The sequence below is a fragment of the Ostrea edulis genome, chromosome 5 (genome assembly GCF_947568905.1).
Source record: "Ostrea edulis chromosome 5, xbOstEdul1.1, whole genome shotgun sequence".
In the NCBI taxonomy this organism is placed as follows: Eukaryota; Metazoa; Mollusca; class Bivalvia; order Ostreida; family Ostreidae; genus Ostrea; species Ostrea edulis.
This window is the reverse complement of record NC_079168.1, coordinates 25825569-25849225: the sequence shown is the minus strand read 5'-3', so window position 1 is coordinate 25849225 and position 23657 is coordinate 25825569. Positions and strand designations below refer to the sequence as shown.

The 23657-nt window shown below is 35.7% G+C and overlaps 2 long non-coding RNA genes across 2 annotated transcripts; both read left to right on the top strand.

Annotated features, from left to right (window-relative positions):
- Window positions 1–15277: 15277 nt before the first annotated feature.
- LOC125652450 (uncharacterized) lies at window positions 15278–15799 on the top strand. Its single transcript, XR_007361580.2, has 2 exons — window positions 15278–15408; window positions 15589–15799. It is a non-coding gene; the product is annotated as an uncharacterized LOC125652450 (long non-coding RNA).
- A 2016-nt stretch (window positions 15800–17815) lies between these two features.
- On the top strand, window positions 17816–23348 carry LOC125652639 (uncharacterized). The gene is made up of 3 exons (XR_008803115.1): window positions 17816–18244; window positions 19324–19473; window positions 22946–23348. It is a non-coding gene; the product is annotated as an uncharacterized LOC125652639 (long non-coding RNA).
- Window positions 23349–23657: the final 309 nt, after the last annotated feature.

Here is a 23657-nt window from a genome sequence, read left to right as displayed (position 1 = left end):
TATTTTTTAAAGAAAGGAATCAATACAACCATTTTAAGGAAAATGCATTAAATTATCCGAGTTGGCGAGGGAAATAAATCTAGGGATTATCACGCCTTGTATCCAAAGATACGCGTCTAAATGCGCCTTTTTACTTCCATCTAATTTACACCAGGTACTAAGCACATTAGTGACTTGGATCGTCATGGTGGGACTGCGCATAGCTCTTCACGGACCGTCTGCTAGCGAAACACCAGTTGTATCGATGTCAGCTACAATTCCTTACTATCATGTGACCTTAGTGTATAAACGTCAAGTCTAATAAGTCGTTCCGGCACATCCCGAAAGTTCCGTATTTCAATCAAACTTGATGGGTATTGCTAAAACGCGGAACGGAAGATATTTTATGCAATAATGTTATGAGGAGGTCAGCATTTTGTAACATCAAAAGGCTTATTATGAATAAGGGAAGCAGAAATTATAGAGAGAACAGGAAGTCATCCTCAGAATCCACTATTTCATATTAATACCTCATACTAATGCATTATTATGTATTTTAAAACGGTGTATTTTGTGGATGAATGTACCAAGAGGTGCTAGCTTAATATTTTGCATCGCAAGTTTCAATAAAAACTAGTTCTAATTGTAACGGGGACCGTTACATATGTTCCCCAAACCTCCCCCAATTAAAAAGTGATGTTCTTGTGAATCTATAGCAAAAAATCATTTTATTTTAGCCTTTAATTACATGTAGTACGTTCAATATGGTCATTTCAGTACCAAAAAATGAAAGAAAGCGTTGCACGCGCATACACGCGCACGCGTGTATGATTCCGAATTTTTGTTGATGTCGTTCAACAGGCATTTGTATCATATACCCACAGTGTGAATTTCATAACGTTTCCATCAAATATAAGGAAGTTATAGCGATTTTAAAATCGTCCAATCAGAATTCAGCACACGTGCTGAGCAGTAATTCTAACCACAGCAATTTGTAAGGAGTACCAAGACACATCTAAACCATTAATATCAATAGAATTTGATGATAAACAAAAACGTTATCGTCCTTTAAAAATTGAACATTTAAAAACCGTTGCACGCGCATGCACGTGTGCGTTGGCATTTTTTTGTTACACCAATATATAGATACACATATTGTCTACGTATGCTGTGAATATCATCTCATTCGCTTCATAAATAAGATAGTTACAAACGTTTTAGTATTATCCAATCAAAATGAAGCGCACGTGCATGCGCGTGCAAATTGGTAATTTTGACCATGCAGATCAGTTAACGGTCTCAATATCTACCTATGATATGAATTTCAAGCCATTTCAATGAACAACAAAAAAGTTAGACTGATTCCAAAGTTAGTGTACAAATTTTGTAATGCGCGTACACGCGCATGCATGCGCGTGCTGACAAAAAAAACTATTATTTTTCATATGTACAAATGATATACTATCATCCTATTTAGGTTTTATATCGCTTCCTTCAATATTCTGATTTTCCATTTTTTGTACCAAAATTGCAATGCACGTGCACGCGCGTGCATGCACGTGCAGACAAAATGACTATCACTATGCACATCTACAAACGCTATACTATCATCCTGGAAAGTTTCATATCGATCGCTTTTGTAGTTTCTGAGAACACTACCGGACAAAAAAGTACCGGAGAAAAAGAATAATAACTAGTTCTAATTGTAACGGGGACCGTTACAGATGTTCCCCAAACCTCCCCCAATTAAAAAGTGATGTCCTTGTGAATCTATAGCAAAAAATCATTTTATTTTAGCCTTTAATTACATGTAGTACGTTCAATATGGTCATTTCAGTACCAAGAAATGAAAGAAAGCGTTGAACGTGCATACACGCGCACGCGTGTATGATTCCGATTTTTTGTTGATGTCGTTCAACAGGCATTTGTATCATATACCCACAGTATGAATTTCATAACGTTTCCACCAAATATAAGGAAGTTATAGCGATTTTAAAATCGTCCAATCAGAAATCAGCACACGTGCATGCACGTGCTGAGCAGTAATTCTAACCACAGCAATTTGTAAGGAGTACCAAGATACATCTAAACCCCTAATATCAATAGAATTTGATGAAAAACAAAAACGTTATCGTCCTTTAAAAATTGAACATTTAAAAAACGTTGCACGCGCATGCGCGTGTGCGTTGGCATTTTTTGTTACACCAACATATAGATACACATATTGTCTACATATGCTGTGAATATCATCTCATTTGCTTCATAAATAAGATAGTTACAAACATTTTAGCATTATCCAATCAAAATGAAGCGCACGTGCATGCGCGTGCAAATTGGTAATTTTGACCATGTAAATCAGTTTAGGGTCTCAATATCTACCTATGATATGAATTTCAAGCCATTTCAATGAACAACAAAAAAGTTAGACTGATTCCAAAGTTAGCGTACAAATTTTGTAATGCGCGTGCACGCGCATGCGTGCGCGTGCTGGCAAAATAACTATTATTTTTCATATGTACAAATGATATACTATCATCCTATTTAGGTTTTATATCGCTTCCTTCAATATTCTGATTTTCCATTTTTTGTACCAAAATTGCAATGCACGTGCGCGCGCGTGCATGCACGTGCAAACAAAATGACTATCACTATGCACATCTACAAACGCTATACTATCATCCTGGAAAGTTTCATATCGATCCCTTTTGTAGTTTCTGAGAACACTACCGGACAAAAAAGTACCGGAGAAAAAGAATAATAACTAGTTTTAATTGTAACGGGGACCGTTACAGATGTTCCCCAAACCTCCCCCAATTAAAAAGTGATGTCCTTGTGAATCTATAGGAAAAAATCATTTTATTTTAGCCTTTAATTACATGTAGTACGTTCAATATGGTCATTTCAGTACCAAGAAATGAAAGAAAGCGTTGCACGTGCATACACGCGCACGCGTGTATGATTCCGAATTTTTGTTGATGTCGTTCAACAGGCATTTGTATCATATACCCACAGTATGAATTTCATAACGTTTCCACCAAATATAAGGAAGTTATAGCGATTTTAAAATCGTCCAATCAGAAATAAGGACACGTGCATGCACGTGCTGAGCAGTAATTCTAACCACAGCAATTTGTAAGGAGTACCAAGATACATCTAAACCCCTAATATGAATAGAATTTGATGAAAAACAAAAACGTTATCGTGCTTTAAAAATTGAACATTTAAAAAACGTTGCACGCGCATGCGCGTGTGCGTTGGCATTTTTTGTTACACCAACATATAGATACACATATTGTCTACGTATGTTGTGAATATCATCTCATTCACTTCATAAATAAGATAGTTACAAACGTTTTAGCATTATCCAATCAAAATGAAGCGCACGTGCATGCGCGTGCAAATTGGTAATTTTGACCATGTAAATCAGTTAAGGGTCTCAATATCTACCTATGATATGAATTTCAAGCCATTTCAATGAACAACAAAAAAGTTAGACTGATTCCAAAGTTAGCGTACAAATTTTGTAATGCGCGTGCACGCGCATGCGTGCGCGTACAGAAAAAATAACTATTATTTTTCATATCTACAAATGATATCCTACCATCCTAATTAGGTTTCATATCGCTTCCTTCAATATTCTGATTTTCTATTTTTTGTACCAAAATTGCAATGCACGTGCGCGCGCGTGCATGCACGTGCAAACAAAATGACTATCACTATGCACATCTACAAACGCTATACTATCATCCTGGAAAGTTTCATATCGATCCCTTTTGTAGTTTCTGAGAACACTACCGGACAAAAAAGTACCGGAGAAAAAGAATAATAATAATAATAATAATAATAATAATAATAATAATAATAAGAAACAGAGTAAAAACAATATGTTCCCAAACTTTGTTTGGGGAACATAATAATAATAATAATAATAAGAAACTGAGTAAAAACAATATGTTCCCAAACTTTGTTTGGGGAACATAATAACTAGATGCGATCTCGTTGCGAGCAACGAGTGGGTCTTCCGTCCAATTTTAGATGTGATGAGATAAGAATTTGACCGAGATTTTCGTTCATCAATAATGATACAAATATATTGTCTAGACGTACAATTTAGCTTCGGTAATGTTTTACAAATATTGATCATTTAAGTGCTATAAATTAAAGAATCTCTGCCGCTCTCGGCTACTAATTAAAGGGGTCAGTCTTTTTTTGGACAAAAAAGTTAATAATGTTATTTACTGCAATACAAATTCGAGACTGATCAGGCGAGTCATGTCGCCCGGAGGCCTATTTTTTAAAATATCATTCTAGATATATCTCGTAAAACTGAACAAATTTTGTTGTAAATGTCCTATTAAAATTTTCTTGAGAAAAAAGTTATTGATTGCGACATTTATCAGACTGTTAAGGCGAGTCATAAGGCCCGTGGGCCTTTTTCTTGATATCGTTTGAAAAATCTTGCAAAACTGAACAACTTTTGTTCTACATGTCTTATCAAAAGTTTTTCGAGAAAAAAGTTATTGATTGTGACACTAATCAAACTGTTCAGGCAAGCCATGAGGCCCGTTCGCCTTTTTCATGATGTTGTTCGAAAGATCTTGCAAAACTGAACAACTTTTGTTCTAGATGTCTTATTAAAAGTTTCTTGACAAAAATGTTATAGATTGCAACATAGCTGCAATAATGTAGCCCTATCCAATTTTTTTTAATTCTGACGTTTTCGGGATAGGGCTACAATTCCATAGGATCTCCGTAATGGTGCAAAATAATTTTATAAATAACCGATAATAAACTCTGTGTATTAGTCCCAAATGTTGTTTACACCAAAAGGAGTACCAACTTTGTGCTCGGGCATGTCTAATAAAGGTGTTTTTCATTAAATACAATGTACAGCATGCAAAATTCTTCGTCTGCTCCGCCATGCTTGTTATCGCGAGATCTCGTAGGTGGATCTAATGAAAAACCTAAGCATTGACAATCAGCGCGAAAATGTAGTTACTCGAGCCACTTCGACAAAGAAAGGAAAATCATATTGTTGCAGAAAGAATTTACACTCGGCTGTTCGGTTTTTAACTTGATATTAAATTCAAACCTTTTCAATACCGACGAAATAGCTTTCGCCTCCATACTTTTCCATTGATGTAAATACTACCTTATATGGCATATGCAAATGACTTGACAATCGGAAGTTTATACTTCAGTACATCAAACATGGCGCACAAATATGAATCGAGAAATTGGAATTTATCGAAATTGTTGAAAACGGTAGAATAGAGCCTCACAAACCTTAAGTTGCAGGTTGTAAATTTATATATTGACTAAGAAACATAGAATATCATTTTATTTACGTAAAGAAAGTCAGCAAATGTTTAGAATGAGCGCAAATGTTGCGGGAGTGAATCACTCCCGCATTTGCACCATTACGGAGATCCTAAGGAGTTGTAGCCCTCTCCTAAAAAAAAAAAAAAAAAAAAAAAAAAAAAAAAAATCAGAGAGGGCTACATTATTGCAGCTAATTGCAACAATAATCCAACCTGCAGGCCTATTTATTAACATCGTTAGTTAAGGCTTGCGAAACTGAACAACTTTTGTTCTACATGTCTTGTAAAAAGTTTCTCGAGAAAAAAGTTATTAATGTTATTAATTGTGATACAAATTCGACTGTTCAGGCGAGTCATGATGCCCTGAGGCCTATTTTTTGATATCATTAGATAGATCTTGCAAAACTGAGCAACTTTTATTCTACATGTCTTATCAAAAGTTTCGTAAGAAAAAAGTTAATCATTGTAACAGAAATTCAATGGTTCAGGCGAGCCATGAGTCCTATGGGCCCATTTCTTGATATGGCACGAAAGCTCTCAATAAACTGTACAACTTTTGTTATATATGTCTAAGCAAAATATTTACGAGTAAAAAGTTATGATTTAAAACGTGGAGAAAAATGGGACACTTTTTAAAACTCCATTTTCGACCCCTACCGAGCTTCCATACTAGGCACTTCCGGAAATTTTTATAACCGATGTGCACAACTACAACATGTCGTCTAACATCACTGAAAATTTCAGCACTCTAGCTTTTATCGTTTTTGAGATGTTGTCTGGACAAAATGGTCATCTGAAAATCGATAAAAGGGGGATAACTTCCAACCGGAAGTGAATTTTCAAAAATCCAAGAAAAGATATAAACTTCAGATAGCAATGCATCAACCCTGAAAATTTGAAGTAAATCGATCAAGCCATCTCTGAGAAATCCTCTGCACAAAATCGGTAAGGAAAAAAAAAAAGAATAATAATAATAACTAGATTCGATCTCGTTGCGAGCAACGAGTGGGTCTTCCGTCCAAATTTAGATGTGATTAGATAAGAATTTGACTGACATTTTCGTTCATAAATAATGAAACAAATATATTGTCTAGACGTACAATTTAGCTTTGGTAATGTTTTACAAATATTGATCATTTAAATGTTATAAATTAAAGACTCTCTCTACCTCTCGGCAACTAATTAAAGGGGTCAGCTTTTTTTCGAGAAAAAAGTTAATAATGTTATTTACTGCGATACAGATTCAACTGATCAGGCGAGTCATGCCGCCTGGAGGCCTATTTTTTTTCATATCATTCTAGATATATCTCGCAAAACTGAACAAATTTTGTTCTATATGTCCTATGGAAATTTTCTTAAGAAAAAAGTTATTGATTGCGACATTTATCAGACTGTTAAGGCGAGTCATAAGGCCCGTGGGCCTTTTTCTTGATATCGTTTGAAAGATCTTGCAAACCTGAACAACTTTTGGTCTACATGTTTTATCAAAAGTTCCTCCAGAAAAAAGCTATTGATTGTGACACTAATGAAACTCTTCAGGCGAGCCATGAGGCTCGTTCGCCTTTTTCATGATGTTGTTTGAAAGATCTTACAAAACTGAACAACTTTTGCTCTAGATGTCTCATTAAAAGTTTCTTGACTAAAATGTTATAGATTACAACAATAACCCAACTGTTCAGGTGAGCCATGAGACCCGCAGGCCTTATTCTTAACATCGTTAGTAACGCTTGCGAATCTGAACAACTTTTGTTCTACATGTCTTATCAAAAGTTTCTCGAGAAAAAAGTTATTAATGTTATTAATTGTGATACAAATTCGACTGTTCAGGCGAGCCATGACCCCCGCAGGCCTATTTTTTGATATCATTAGATAGATCTTGCAAAACTGAACAACTTTTATTCTACATGTTTCATCAAAGTTTCGTGAGGAAAAAGTTAATCATTGTAACAGAAATTCAATGGTTCAGGCGAGCCATGAAGCCCATGGGCCCATTTCTTGATACGGCACGAAAGATCTCAATAAACTGTACAACTTTTGTTATATATGTCTAAAAAAAATATTTACGAGTATAACGTTATGCGACATTTATCACTGTTAAGGCGAGTCATAAGGCCCGTGGGCCTTTTTCTTGATATCGTTTGAAAGATCTTGTAAAACTGAACAACTTTTGTTCTACATGTCTTATCAAAAGATTCTCGATAAAAAAGTTAGTAATTGTGACACTGACCAAACTGTTCAGGCGAGCCATGAGGCCCGTTGGCCTTTTTCATGATGTTGTTCGAAAGATCTTGCAAAATTGAACAACTTTTGTTCAAGATGTCTTATTAAAAGTTTCTTGACAAAAATGTTATAGATTGCAACAATAACCCAACTGTTCAGGTGAGCCATGAGACCCGCAGGCCTATTTATTAACATCGTTAGTTAACCCTTGCGAAACTGAACAACTTTTGTTCTACATGTCTTGTCAAAAGTTTCTCGAGAAAAAAGTTATTAATGTTATTAATTGTGATACAAATTCGACTGTTCAGGCGAGCCATGACGCCCTGAGGCCTAGTTTTTGATATCATTAGATAGATCTTGCAAACCTGAACAACTTTTATTCTACATGTCTTATCAAAAGTTTCGTGAGAAAAAAGTTAATCATTGTAACAGAAATTCAATGGTTCAGGCGAGCCATGAGGCCTATGGGCCCATTTCTTGATATGACACGAAAGATCTCAATAAACTGTACAACTTTTGTTATATATGTCTAAGCAAAATATTTACGAGTAAATAGTTATGATTTAAAACGTGGAGAAAAATGAGACACTTTTTAAAACTCCATTTTCGACCCCTACCGAGCTTCCATACTAGGCACTTCCGGAAATTTTGAAAACCCAGGTGCACAACTACAACATGTCGTCTAACATCACTGAAAATTTCAGCACTCTAGCTTTTATCGTTTTTGTCTGGACAAAATGGTCATCTGAAAATCGATAAAAGGGGGATAACTTCCAACCGGAAGTGATTTTTCAAAAATTGAAACGGCGGTACAAACTTCAAATGGCAACGCATCAATCCTGAAAATTTGAAGCAAATTGATCCAGCCATCTCCGAGAAATCTTCTGCAGAAAAATCGGTAAGGAGAAAAAAAAAAGAATAATAATAATAACTAGATGCGATCTCGTTGCGAGCAACGAGTGGGTCTTCCATCCAATTTTAGATGTGATGAGATAAGAATTTGACTGAGATTTTCGTTCATAAATAATGATACAAATATATTGTCTAGACGTACAATTTAGTTTCGGTAATGTTTTACAAATATTGATCATTTAAGTGTTATAAATTAAAGACTCTGCCCCTCTCGGCCACTAATTAAAGGGGTCAGCCTTAAAGTTAATGTTATTTACTGCGATACAAATTCGACTGATCAGGCGAGTCATGTCGCCCGGAGGCCTATTTTTTTTTTTTATGTCATTCTAGATATATCTAGCAGAACTGAACAAATTTTGTTCTACATGTCTTATCAAAATTTTCTTTTGAAAAAAATTATTGATTGCGACATTTATCAGACTGTTAAGGCGTGTCATAAGGCCTGTGGGCCTTTTTCTTGATATCGTTTAAAAGATCTTGCAAAACTGAACAACTTTTGTTCTACATGTCTTATCAAAAGATTCTCCAGAAAAAAGTTAGTAATTGTGACACTAATCAAACTGTTCAGGCGAGCCATGAGGCCCGTTCGCCTTTTTCATGATGTTGTTCGAAAGATCTTGCAAAACTGAACAACTTTTGTTCTATATGTCTTATTAAAAGTTTCTTGACAAAAATGTTATAGATTGCAACAATAACCCAACTGTTCAGGTGAGCCATGAGACTCGCAGGCCTATTTCTTAACATCGTTAGTTAACGTTTGCGAAACTGAACAACTTTTGTTCTACATGTCTTATCAAAAGTTTCTCGAGAAAAAAGTTATTGATTGTGAAACTAATCAAACTCTCCAGGCGAGCCATGAGACCCGTTCGCCTTTTTCATGATGTTGTTCGAAAAATCTTTCAAAACTGAACAACTTTTGTTCTAGATGTCTTATTAAAAGTTTTTTGACAAAAATGTTATAGACTGCAACAATAACCCAACTGTTCAGGTGAGCCATGAGACCCGCAGGCCTATTTCTTAAGATCGTTAGTTAACGCTTGCGAAACTGAACAACTTTTGTTCTACATGTCTTGTCAAAAGTTTCTCCAGAAAAAAGTTATTAATGTTATTAATTGTGATACAAATTCGACTGTTCAGGCGAGCCATGACGCCCGCAGGCCTATTTTTTGATATCATTAAATAGATCATGCAAACCTGAACAACTTTTATTCTACATGTCTTATCAAAAGTTTCGTGAGAAAAAAGTTAATCATTGTAACAGAACTTCAATGGTTCAGGCGAGCCATGAGGCCCATGGGCCCATTTCTTGATATGGCACGAAAGATCTCAATAAACTGTACAACTTTTGTTATATATGTCTAAACAAAATATTTACGAGTAAAAAGTTATGATTTAAAACGTGGAAAAAAATTGGGCACTTTTCTAAACTCCATTTTCGACCCCTACCGAGCTTCCATACTAGGCACTTCCGGAAATTTTTAAAACCCAGGTGCACAACTACAACATGTCGTCTAACATCACTGAAAATTTCAGCACTCTAACTTATGTCGTTTTTGAGTTTTTGTCTGGACAAAATGGTCATCTGAAAATCGATAAAAGGGGGATAACTTCTAACCGGAAGTGATTTTTCAAAAATTGAAACGGCGGTACAAACTTCAAATGGCAACGCATCAACCCTGAAATTTTGAAGTAAATCGATCCAGCCATCTCCGAGAAATCTTCTGCACAAAATCGGTAAGGAGAAAAAAAAAGAATAATAATAAAAAGAAAAGTGAAAAATCAACAATAGAATAATAGAAGGGTCTTCCGCTGAAGACGGAAGACCCTAATAACTAGACACGATCTCGTTGCGAGCAACGAGTAGGTCTTCCGTCCGATTTGTTGATGCACTCGGAGTTAAAAAAAAAAAAAAAGACAAATGAGTCCCAATTTAGTTTCCGACTTTAAGACACTTTAGATATAATCAATTTTTCATATCATAAGCTTCTGAAGCAAAGTTGCGGTGAAATTCGTTTGAAATTCGACTCTCGAGGCGAGCCATAAGGCCCGTGGGCCTATTTCTTGATGTCATTTGTTAGCCCTCTATCGACTCAACAACTTTAGTTCTATATGTCTTTACAAAATATTTACCTGTAAAAAGTTATTGAGATCGACCGATATCGACAAAAAATCGACTCTACAGGCGAGTCATTAGGACCATAGGCCTATTTCTTGATATCAATCGATAGATCTCGATAAACTGAACAACTTTTGTTCAATATGTCCTTACAAAATATTTACCAGTTACAAGTTTTTGAAATCGACTGATATCGACAAAAATCGACTCTACAGGCGAGCCATGAGGCCCACAGACCCATTTTTTGATATTGATCGATAGGTTATGACACATTGAACAACTTTTGTCCAATAATGCTTTTCAAAAAATATGTCGTTTTAAAGATATGAGGCGTCAAATATTTACGATTTTGGCCCTTAAAATCTCTAATTACGTAACATATGACCTACTTTTTGATTTGATAAGATCAAGCTCGTTGAGATGAACATTTCCGCTTCTACAACTTATTATAAAATATTAATAGTTTCTGAGATATTCTCAAAAACATTTGGACCCTTCTGAACCCCTAATTTAAAGGGCCAGCCCGTTTTGCTTGATATCGTAAGAAAGGCCTTGTCATTTTAAACATTTTTTGCTCAACAAGTATTTAGAAATTCTTTACCGTTCTCGAGTTATCTCTACAAGAAATATTTAGGGGCCAAACTGTAGCTCCCTAACGGGGCCACATAGGGAAAAAACGAAATGTACATATTGTTTAGATTATCATTCTGAACAACTTTTGTTCAATAATGCTTTTCAAAATATTTGTCGTTTTCAAGATATGAGGCGTCAATTATTTCTGATTTTGGCCCTTAAAATCCCTTATTACGTAACATATGACCTACTTTTTGATTTGATAAGAACAAGCTCGTTTAGATGAACATTTCCGCTTCAATGACTTATTACAAAATATTAATAGTTTCTGAGATATTCTCATAAACCTTTGGACCCTTCTGGGCCCCTAATTTAAAGGGTCAGCCCCTTTTGCTTGATATCGTAAGAAAGGTCATGACATTTCAAACATTTTTTGTTCAACAAGTATTTAGAAATTCTTTACCGTTCTCGAGTTATTTCTAGAAGTAATTTTAGGGGCCAAACTGTAGCTCCCTAACGGGGCCACATAGGGTAAAAACGAAATATGCATATTGTTCAGATCATCATTCTGAACAACTTTTGTTCTTTATTGCTTTTCAAAATATTTGTCGTTTTCGAGATACAAGGGGTAAAATATTTATGGTTTTGGCCCTTAAAATCCCTTATTACGTAACATATGACCTAAATTTTTATATGAATAGATTTGGATTGTTGAGATGAACATTTTTTGTTCTTTGACTTATACCAAAATATTAACGATTTTTGAGATATTTGATTTAGACTTTGAGCCCTTCTAGATCCCTAATTTAAGGGGCTAGCCCCTAAATCTTGATATTTTCGAAAAGATCTCGTAAATGTGCACAACTTTTGTTCTACATGTCTTAACAAAATATTTGCAAGAAAAAAGATTTTGGAGATGAAAGGTCAAAAATCGCCGAAATCGGCGAAAAATTTTGGCATCCATTTTTTCAGGTCCAGGCGAGCGTTTAGGCAAATCGCCTCCGGTAAAATCGAATCCCCCACAAATCTTCTAAAATGTTTACTCTATCTTGTGTAGAAATTTCAAGACTCTAGCTTCAAAACTAACGGAGGAGATGTGTGGACAACAAGGCCCTTCAAAAAGTCACTAAAAGAGAGATAACTCCTGACCGGAAGTGACGTCAAGCACGAAATTTTGCAAGCAAAGTCTCGTCACCAAAAGACATCTTTCCTGAAAATTTCGTGAAAATCGATCGAGAAATGGCTGAGAAAAACGCGTGTACTACCAAGGAAAATAATAATAATAATAATAATGAAGAAGAAGAACGCGAACAATAATAGTAAGGTCTTCCGCAGGAGACGGAAGACCTTAATGAAGAAGAAGAACGCGAACAATAATAGTAAGGTCTTCCGCAGGAGACGGAAGACCTTAATAAGAAACAGAGTAAAAACAATATGTTCCCAAACTTTGTTTGGGGAACATAATAAGAAACAGAGTAAAAACAATATGTTCCCAAACTTTGTTTGGGGAACATAAATATTAAGCAATTGCCTGTTTTACCATCCTTTTTCCTGGCTTTGACACACACACCCCCCCCCCCCCCCCGGCCCGATTGTGACAGTATGTTGTAAAATAAGATAAACACATTGAAAAAGACTTGAATTATAATTGAACCCCTTTCAAAGTCTATTACTTATTCTGGCTGATTTTATGTGCCTATCCATTGAATAAAAGTTAACCCCCCCCCCCCCCCCCCCGAAAACAACATTGTAAAAGATAAAATCATTTTTTGAACAATTTCCCCCAAACATCGCCTTTCTAAATCAAACGTGCTTTTAATCGAACTAGATATGTTTAAGATAACTGAACTTGAATTTAGTTCTACACCTGTTACAATATACATTTATATAAATGTCGTATCACGTCAAATTTCAAAGCGAACGAGTTCGATGTGGAAAAAAGGTTTGCCTCACTTGGCATGAATCTGTGTGAAAGTTCGTATATTTACCGATATCCTGCAGGAAAGTGTTGAAACTGAAGAGATACAACAAAAAAAGACAGATTTAAACAGAACCAATGTAAACTAGGGTGAAGTTTACGACCCATAGTAAGAGGAATTTTAACAGATTTATTTCATAATATATGAAATAACTAAAAGGCTAACAGAATTTATGCTTGGATGGAATTAGAAGTCATCTCATTATTAATCTTTAGAAATCAACTGCCAGACGCCCTCCCTATTTAGGATTGGAGTGCTGTGGTCACTAATTGTTGATAATAATAAATCAAACACAAGATGTTTAACTTGTTGACTTAATAAGATCACAATTTATCTCGTTCTTTTTAGCATATCACACTCCCTGTACAGACACATACACGGTATTATGTGCAAATACATGTATATGTGCGTTAATTATGTTTTGCGACGGGGGGAGGGGGGGGGGGGGGGTTAAACCACGTGTGTTCTTTTCATTCTCTACCCACAGGTGTCACTTCTCGCTAACACTTCTGTCAATGCCGAAATTTCAAAATTCTTGTAAAACGCTTTTAATTTTTTTTATACAAACGTTTAACTTAATTCGCTTAATCAATTTATGATGCAAAATTTTAATAGTTGCTTGTAAACAATATCGAAATTGTTGTTTTCAATCAAAATGAATCATTTCCCATCGATTTTTGGCGTTATTTTATTTACATTAATCATTCTAATTCTTATATTCCATTCCGCGTTTTAGCAACACCCGAACTTGATACAAATCGTCCTTGGGTAAAGGGGATGCAAGATTGTTCAAATGAAGGGTCATGTCCCCTTCAAATGGGAGATAATCACTAAAACGCAAGAAGATTGATAAATTGGTTCACGTCCCTCTCTAGCATATTTGTCTGACGTATATCATACCGAGTGTTAAGCCATTCTTGGCACACTGATTTTGACGACGGATAACTCCGTTTACCACATCAGGATATAGGGCTCACGGCGGGTGTGACCGGTCGACAGGGGATGCTTACTCCTCCTAATCACCTGATCCCACCCCTGGTGTGTCCAGGGGTCCGTGTTTGCCCAACTATTTTGTATTCCTTATAGGAGTTATGAGAATGAGAATCGTTATCTTCGCCTTTCACTCATATGGAGACCTCACCATTGCCGATGAAGGGCTGCAAAATTTTCGCCTATAGCCCAGAGGGGCTAAGCCCGTTTTGGGCCCGAACTCTGTGATACCATAAATATAGAAAGGGGTCTAACTCTAACTCTGACACAGTTTTTACTACTTCCAGGCACAACAATGTTCGGAACATATTCAGTCATAACAGAGAGTCAGCGCTAATATGTAATTTGGTGTATTGTTTTGCTATCAGCTGCACACACGAGACTGGGAAAATCCTGCCATGTAGTTTATTTAGGTTCCTAGTCGATGCTACAGTAAGGAAGCGGTGGATACAAAGATATAGGTACGTAATATCATTATAATTCCATGAATAATCATAATGACAAATCATCACACGTGTGTATAAATTGACAGAATATACTGGACGCGTTGTATAGTTATTTCATTATTTCAGAGGGGGATTAGGCCTACAAAATGTTTTGACAGACGAACTGATAAAAATAAAATAATGAAAAGAATTTACCACAATTTCCTAAAGGGGGGGGGGGGGGGGGGGGGTTGGGGTAGTTGTACTCCGTTATCGATTTCAACATTTAATAACATCTGTTACTACATGCAAGGTAATAATTCCCTTCTGCAAGAAAAGGGGAAGGAACAGTAATTTATTGTATCAATATAGAAGAAAAACAAGATGTGTTTGTGAAACACAAATGCCCCCGATAATGGCCAATTCCGAAGATCGCCAAAGTCACAAGTTCAAATATCTTGGTACCAGTAGAAAGATCTTGTCAAAAGAAATTGCTCATGTACAATATGAAAGCTCTAATATTTTCGATCTCGGGGGCATAATAACCTTGCTAGGGAAAGGGTTGACAGGACACCCTTGATACTACTTGCCTGTATATAGGTTCCTGCATGATTAAATTTTGTATGGTGTTTTAAGAAAACTTGTATATCTTTATTGTATAATTGTGTAAAAGTGTCACGTGGTAAGAATTCAATAAAATCAGCAACTTATGGTATATTACTTTTTTTTCATAGACGCAAAGTTACGAAACCTGCTGAAGCAGAAGCATCTGCTTCAAATGTACATGTAGGAACCGACGTTGATACTGCTACCAATATATCTGTACCAGACAACAATGAAGTGCATCTACATGATCACGAGTATACAGCACCAAGTCCTTAACATTTAAAAAGGTACAGTGTACGATACAAGTATTGTCAATACCAGATACTAGTACATCAAACCAGGAAGTTACAACTGTTGTTAAGTTTAGTGTCAAGTGGTTTTTCTGTATTTTCTTCATTCTCATTTCAGTGTTATCTAAATTTATATGCACACCAAATACTATAATGGTATTGTTTTTGTTCTTACAGCTTCCCTTCAAGACTTGGATGTTGTAAACTTGCAGTGAGAAATATACCTGCTTAATTAAAAGAAACCATCCATGATAACTAGTGGAGTTTTACGAAGAGGCTAACTTTTACAATCGATGGCTGACTTTTACAATTTAAAGGGATCAACTCCAACTACAGAAATTGGACCGAAATGAATATACAGACTGCTTTAGTAAAACACCAAAAACCGACAATTATGTTTATTACAAGAGTATTGTAAACTCTTTAGCAACTCTTATTCTTTCTACATTTGTTCGACACTTTCACAATGCACTACTCGTTCTAATATTTCATTAAGTTAACTTTATCAATATTCAAATGTACATGTAATTTATTAACTGCGAATGACGAGCTGAAAAATGCATGAAGGGACCCAGAAAATTGCCATAAAGAGAGTGTTTTTAAGCTGTACTGTATCTCATAAGTGTACCACAGCGCACTCATTGTAAGCAGACGACCCCAAGTTATCCTGACATATCTAAATAATGTCTTCAGCCCTGGAAGCTTAAATGTTCTTTATACCTCACATCTTATGATTCTGGCTTCCCAAGGAACAAAGCAACCCCTACCCACCCACACATATACTTTTGGACGGTAGCTCTATACTAGGCCAAAAAGTCGAGGGGTAGGCTTGTCGAAATATATTTTTTCATAGCCCTCCCTCTCATTTTGAAAAAAAAAGCTACGTCCTTGTTTACAGGCGTGTAGCTACGTTTACGTCAAAACGCCCGGGCGTACACATAAAAAAACCAACCTAGGTGAAAAATAATTGTCTGCAGTATCTGCGGTACATTAGTCTCCCTATTGGTACTGATATCTTGTTAGTGTTACACCTTTCCGGGTCTAAACCGTTGTCGTTACGTCATGTTTTTCCTTATTAGACCCCTCGCCGTACAAATTAATTAACTCAGGCTACGCCACTGGAAAGTTTCCCTCTGTCGTGTTGAATATCTAGGTTTAAATGTAAATACAACCAATACGTGATGTGTAATTGTATACCTGTATATCAATATACACAGTAGAATCAACAATATTTGTGGTAATGACTCATGAAAATTGCCCCCCCCCCCCTGAAAATCGATTACTCCCTAGTACACTCTATACATTATCGATATAAACATTTGACATGTGCTTGTCCTTTAGAAATGCCACACTCTGTGTATATCAGGGTTAGAATAGGTCCTCTGCAATACCCCTTGCTTGTCGTAGGAGGCGACTAAACAGGGCGATCCTTTCGATAGGACCGTGTCACAATAAATGTGGCATGATAAAGATCCATCCTTGCTCAAAGGCCGTAAGCGCCGAGCATATGCGTACATTTTGCAGCCCTTCACCGTCAATAGTGACGTCTCCACATGATCGATCGGTTGCTTTTACATCCCTTCCTGGATTTTTCAATCATATTGAGCGGTCACCATCTGTAGGTGATGTACGACAAATGTTGACCCGGCCTATGTTTAGCGCTCAGCGCCGTAGTAGTGTGGGCTTTTTATCGTGTCAACGCATGCCGCGGCATGGGAACTCCGTTTTTAAGGTCATACCTGAAGGACCCGTGATTCTCACCTATAAATGCCGAGGGTTTGGCGAAGGAGCAATCACTACCTATTCTAACGCCTTAGGTTTGCCATATGAGTAAAAAATTCTTGAGAGGGACGTTAAACAATATTAAATCTATCAATATTAGGCTTGACGCGACCATGTAATATCGTTTTCACCCCCACCCCCCTCCCTGACCGCCGTGGTGGCCGAGAGGTTAGAGCGTTCGCCCCGCATGCGGTAGGCCGGGTTACAAATCCCGGCCGCGACAAACTTAGTCGTTAAGACAGGTAGTGACAGTTCCATCGCCAAACGCTCTGCATCAGGTGTGAATGTCACGGGTCCTCGGATGACCCGTGTCACAGTAGGTGCGCACCGGCACGTTAAAGAACGATGAAACTGTCACTACCTGTTTTAACGACTTGGGTCTGTCGCGGCCGGGATTCGAACCTCGGGCTCCCGCATGCGGGGCGAACGCTCTAACCTCTAGACCGTGAAGGTAACGAACAGTGATCAATCTCATAACTCGTATAAGAAATGCAAAATAAATAGTTCGGCAAACACGGACCCCTGGACACACCAGGGGGTGTGATCAGGTGCCTAGGAGGAGTAAGCATCCCCTGTCGACCCGTCACACTTGCACGGACCCCTGGACACACCAGGACCCATATTTACTAAAGTTCGTAGACGTAAACGTAAACGTAGGATTTACGTCTGACTTAAGATTAGAGTTACGTACTCATAAAATGGTATTCACAAAACCGTTCGTAGCCGCAAACGTAACTTACGATGTACGATTGCACTTACGCGTGCGCAGTGGCTATTTTCACTTCGAAGCGTAAAAAGTGTGAATTTGCTCATTTACTTTGAATTCCCTGCGCTACCGCCGCATTATGACGAAAAAGAACACAGAACTTTGTGAGAAAGCAACGAATTTCAACGTATACGTATGCCTGCCAACGGCATGTCGATCAACTGTACCGTTATTCAGTGTTGTTTACAAATCCAAATGGAAGGTTCATCAAATTTAACGCATTTGACTTGTGCATGGATCTGCGATGCTGTAGGTGTTCAAAAAGAAGTCGGCATGGACTGACAAGTAAGTTAAGTTGTTTGTGTAGTAATAACCTTAAATGTTTTACCACTGACTACTCGTCACTGGGCCCCTAAATCACAGGGGCTCGGTTGTAAGAAATCTAATTTATGTAAACATGATACACCTTTTTTAAAACCTCGAAAAAAGCGGATTTTGATGGTGGATTTTATTTATATAATTTATTATTCAGACACAAATCATGCAAAACTTCAATTTATCATTTGGGAACAAATAATACAAAACTTAAATTTCTGACAACTGCGCCCCTGTGCCCTAAATAATTTTAAATTGACTTCAAGGGGATTCAGTACATGACACACATCGCAAAATCACAGTCCCTTATTCATTTTGTTCTCAACCTATGTAGCTGCTATAATGCCTGGATCTTAATTTCTAAATAGTGAGCACATATACATATGTGTTAGTTATTTACAATTTTATATGTGCCCACTATTAACACATTAAGACACAAGCTCATTTGTGTACATGGTAACTTCAAACTTTTGACAACACCACAATTGAAATTCAAAATTATTTATTCCATTTTTTTTTATTTCATGACTGGGACAACATCAAAGCAGTATCATAGCTAACTGTACACAAGTACACACATGCTTTCACATCATTTCGCAAAAAGAAAAACAAGAATATTGGTGAAAAATGAATCTAAAATATAGTAATACATTATATATACAGGCACTAATTGTAAAATGTGTGATTTGTACGTGCCCCTCTATTGCATGATTGGTTATAAAATATGAAAATTATTATTGCTTTAACAATATATACTCTGGGCGAACAGGTAGATAGGGTGAATTGACTCGGTACCAGATGAGAACAGTTACAGTCTCTTTTAGCATCATTTCAATTATTGCTTGACGTGCACATCCATATGCAAAACTTTCAGAAAATATTGTGAAACAAAATCGCATTCAGATACAGTTGTACAACTGTGTGAAGTCAGTGTTAATTTATTTAATGTAGAATAACATTGACTATATATTAATTGGAGATATTAGGTGTGATATACATGTAACATGCACTAGATATCCAAGTTAGCTAACCTCTGTTATTTTTCAAAGGGTCATAAAGGTGGTCAAGAAATAAATTGCCAACAGACAGCAGCATTCCTTGATTTAGATGCATTTCTCTTCATGTCCTCTCCTGAAAGATTTTTCGTGATGCCTCAGGGTTAGGACTGGGATACAAGATGTACAGTACATATATATGATGTAAGTATATCCACTGTTTGTACACATTTAATCATTTCTGTACTTACAAAGTTTCAAAAAATCCAAAACAAATTATGGTACATGGTACATGATGTAATGATTTTTGTAATGCATTGATGATTAAATCCTTAGGCAAAGATTTAAGAAAATAAATTTATGAGTTTTTATGATCAAAGTTTGTCCATTTTGCATGTTTTGTACCTGTCTGTCTAAGCATATCTTCACCTTTTTGGCAAATAGAAATTTAACCAATCTAAGGACATCAACTATGTTTCTTTGAAATTATTTTTATCTCCTCGATATTAAAAATTCTTGCATGATTTCCAAAATAATAGCTGTAATTTTGTCACCAAAATTTGAAATCAACACTCAATAAAAATTGCTCTATATTATATATTTCTGATCAGTAATAACACATGTATTCAGTTATTTGAAACACCTTTTAATCTCAAAGCAAGCAAATGAATATGTGTAATTTTGGTGATTAAATAATTATTATCTTGCAAGACAATAATTCTTCTTTATATATTTCTTTACACTAAAACCGGTTATCAAATGTACTTTTATTAGGTCACCTGAGTTTACTCAGTAACCTATTGCAATTAGTTTTCATTTGTCGTGCGTTAACAATTGAACATTTTTAACTTCTTAATAACTACCAGTCCAATTCTTTTCAAATTTGGTATGAAGCATCATTGGGACAAGGGGGACCAATTTTCAAATATCAGGGTTTGACACTAAGGCACGTCCGACCGACCGAGTCTACTAAATGATAGGTCCGGTCGGGTAAAATGTTGATTTACTAGTCCGACTGGTCGTGTTAAAAAATAAACAAGAAACTTTACTTTAAACCGTAAGATATTTTATTCTTAACTAAAAGAAAATAATTGTAAAGAGTTTGCAAGCAATCTTGAACCGTGTGATGGGATAATCTTTATTTTTAGTTCTAATAAATAAGTCGCGGTCGGAAGTGATGTTTTACGACATCTATACTAGATGCTAATTTTAAACGGTTTATTTGAATTTACTATAATAAAGTGTTTATCAAGTCAATAAATTACGTCGTAAACAGCTATTTATCAGTGTTGACATATGTGCGGGAATGTCTCTATATTTAAATACGACTTCTCGTCCACAAGGAAAGACGTCACAGGAGAAAAAGAAAAGGTTAGGAAAAAACAAAGCAGGGATTATGAAATATAAATTAAATAAAAAGCCGGTTGAGGCCATTTTATGCTAAATAGACTAAAGCATGTCCGTGTCGGGTAGAATTTAAAGAAACAGAAAACGTGTTTGAAAATCAAATGGAATGACGAGACTTAATTAAGATATTTTTGAGACAATTAAATACGTTTTGGTTCAAACTTAACGTTTGTCATTTAAATGAAGTATTTAAATATGGAGAAACTATCAGGGGGGGAGGGGGTCCTGGAAAGTTGGTCAGGGCTAGTGGATATAAAGTCAGGTCTAGTAAAAATCATTTGAAGTAGCCCGACTGGTCTAGTGCTGAAAAAAGTAAATGTCAAAGCCTGAATATCTTCTTATCAAGAAACACATATATAAGAAAAACTAAATGCATAGTGATGTAGAGCAGGCAGGCCTCTACCAAAATTGTAAATTTCATGATCCCCGGGGTAGGGGTTCTGACCCCAGGGCGGGGCAAATCTTGTTATATAGTGTTTATGTGTATAAAACACTTAAATTACATCTTCTTTAAATGCTATTGATACTAAATTGAAACTAAATGGATAGAGCAGGTAGTCTTTTACCAAAATTGTAAAGAACAAGGTACGATTGTATATATAAAAAGGCCCAAAAATTTTCTCTCTATAAAATATGTCTGGAATTAACCTTAATAAGCGTTTTAAGAAAGTAAAATATATGCCAGGTATACTATGTCAACAAATTCAGAATGGTATTTCTAATTGGATAGCATTATGACATCATGAATAAGACATTTCCCGCCTTTTTTTCAAAATAAGCCTGAAAACTGTCAAATGTCATACAGATTATTGCTCAGGAAAAGATGTGCGCATTTGTCGAGCAAAATAAAAATGATATATATTGTGTATTATTTTAAGATGAAAAACATACTTGAATATGAATTTGCTCGACGCATGCGCTGTATGTTTTCTGAAAAGAAAACCACCTGAATTTGTGGATATTTTCATTGAAAATGGCATTTTTGCAATTTTATGCCAACTTCTAGCTCTCGTCATATGACATAAATCATTTTGCTGACCAAAGTGAGCGGATTTTGGGTTTGCTAATCCATTCCTTATTTGAATGCCAGGGTTTGAGCTCCAAGTGAAATCATCGATATTTTGGGCCAAATGACTTTAGAAACTGTACCTACTTCTTTGATTTCCCCCAGAGTAAGGGTTTTGACCCCAGGGTGGGGCCAAACTTAGTATATAGTATTTATGTGTAAGTTTGCTGATACTGTATAAAATATAAATGCAGAAAAGGATGAACAAAAAATGGTGAATTTCACAACCCAGGGTTATGACTTTAAGATGAATCCAAATTAGTCATATCTTTTGATGTTTTCATGTGAATACACCTATTTAAAGCCTTTCATCAGTGTATGCACTTTGAGGGATGTGAAGTTTTAAGAACCACATCTTAGTTTATACTGTTGCTGAACATTAGAATATAATTAGCTTAGATATTTAGAACAGGAAATTTTTTCTAGATTTCATAGTCCATGGAAGTAATGATACTTTTCCACTAGTATTCAGGTGACCGATAAGGCCTGTGGGCCTCTTGTTAGGTTTCTGTTGTTTGTTGTTGTTTTTTTTTATTTTACTAAAGAAATATTTTTATTAGTCAGTAATACATATTCCTTTGCCATTGGGCGATTTTGAGAGATAAAAATGGTTGTCATCACTTTCACAGCAAATATGCCCCTTTAAATTTATAATGTTTTACTATCATGTATTATATGTCAGCCTGAGTAGCTCAGTGCAAAGGTACCAGGTTCAATACTCAATTGTGCTAAAGATTTTTCTCACCTTCTTTGCTACAGTAAAATCCCATTCATATACCTTACTTCAGTACATATCAGCTGATCTTACATTTTTACTTGCCACAACCAGGAACTATCAAAATATGTTAACTCTAGACTAATTAAACCTGAGAATTTTGTAGAAAGAAAATAGAATGCAAGTGAATTGTACCTGAAATGTCACAAAAAATAATTTTTTTTATTTATAAACGTGAATGACCTTAACTGAAACTTACCATTCTTGGTTAAAAAGTTGTTGTTTTTTTCTGGTTTGGAAAGAAGCCAATTTCATTACAAGGGGAATGGTTAATGAAAAAATACTGTAAATAAAATCAGTATTATCACAATTTTACAGTTTATTTAACTAACAATTATGTTGCATGTATTTTTCAAGCCTTATGAAATTTGATTGCAGTGTAATGACAGTTGTTTATTTAAATCAATGTAATACTATTATTTTTCTAGGTCTATGGGTACATTGCTGTAATGGCCTGAAAAATCTTTTGCGAAACCGAGAAATGTTCATCTTCCATTGCCATGATTGTGTAAAAGGACGAGCAGAGGAATGATTCAAAAATATATGGCAGGATTGAGAATCTAACCCATGACCCGTAGTCTGGTACTCTACCCACTGATCAATCCATGCTGATGGTCCATCTGCTACATTGATGTCATCTTATATATTTATTTATTCATTTATATCATGGACATTTAAAAATTGACAGTAAAATAAAAAAAAGTTTGATATTCAGCAAAATAGAATTTGTTACAATACATGTTTAAGAAATTAAGTACATGTACATGCATTGTTATGCATACAATTATGTACAGGTAATTATATTTGTTAATAGATAAATGTTTAGATGAATTTTCATGTTGTTATTGATATTGACATGTACATGTATTACTTCCATTTCTAGAATGATTTTAACATCTTGATATTAAAAAGATGACATAATAAATAAATCTTAAATATTTGTCAACAAAGTTGTCTGGTGGGTTAAAATTTGTAAAGAGGAGCATTAGTACATATGTCGGTTTAATGTGAGAAGCCTTCAGAATGAACTTTTATCAGTGAGATTTTTGTAAGGGGGGGGGATGGGCTTCAACAAAATAATATGTATGTTGAAGGCATCATCCTTGGAGTTTGGTAATATACACTGCAAAGACTTTTACC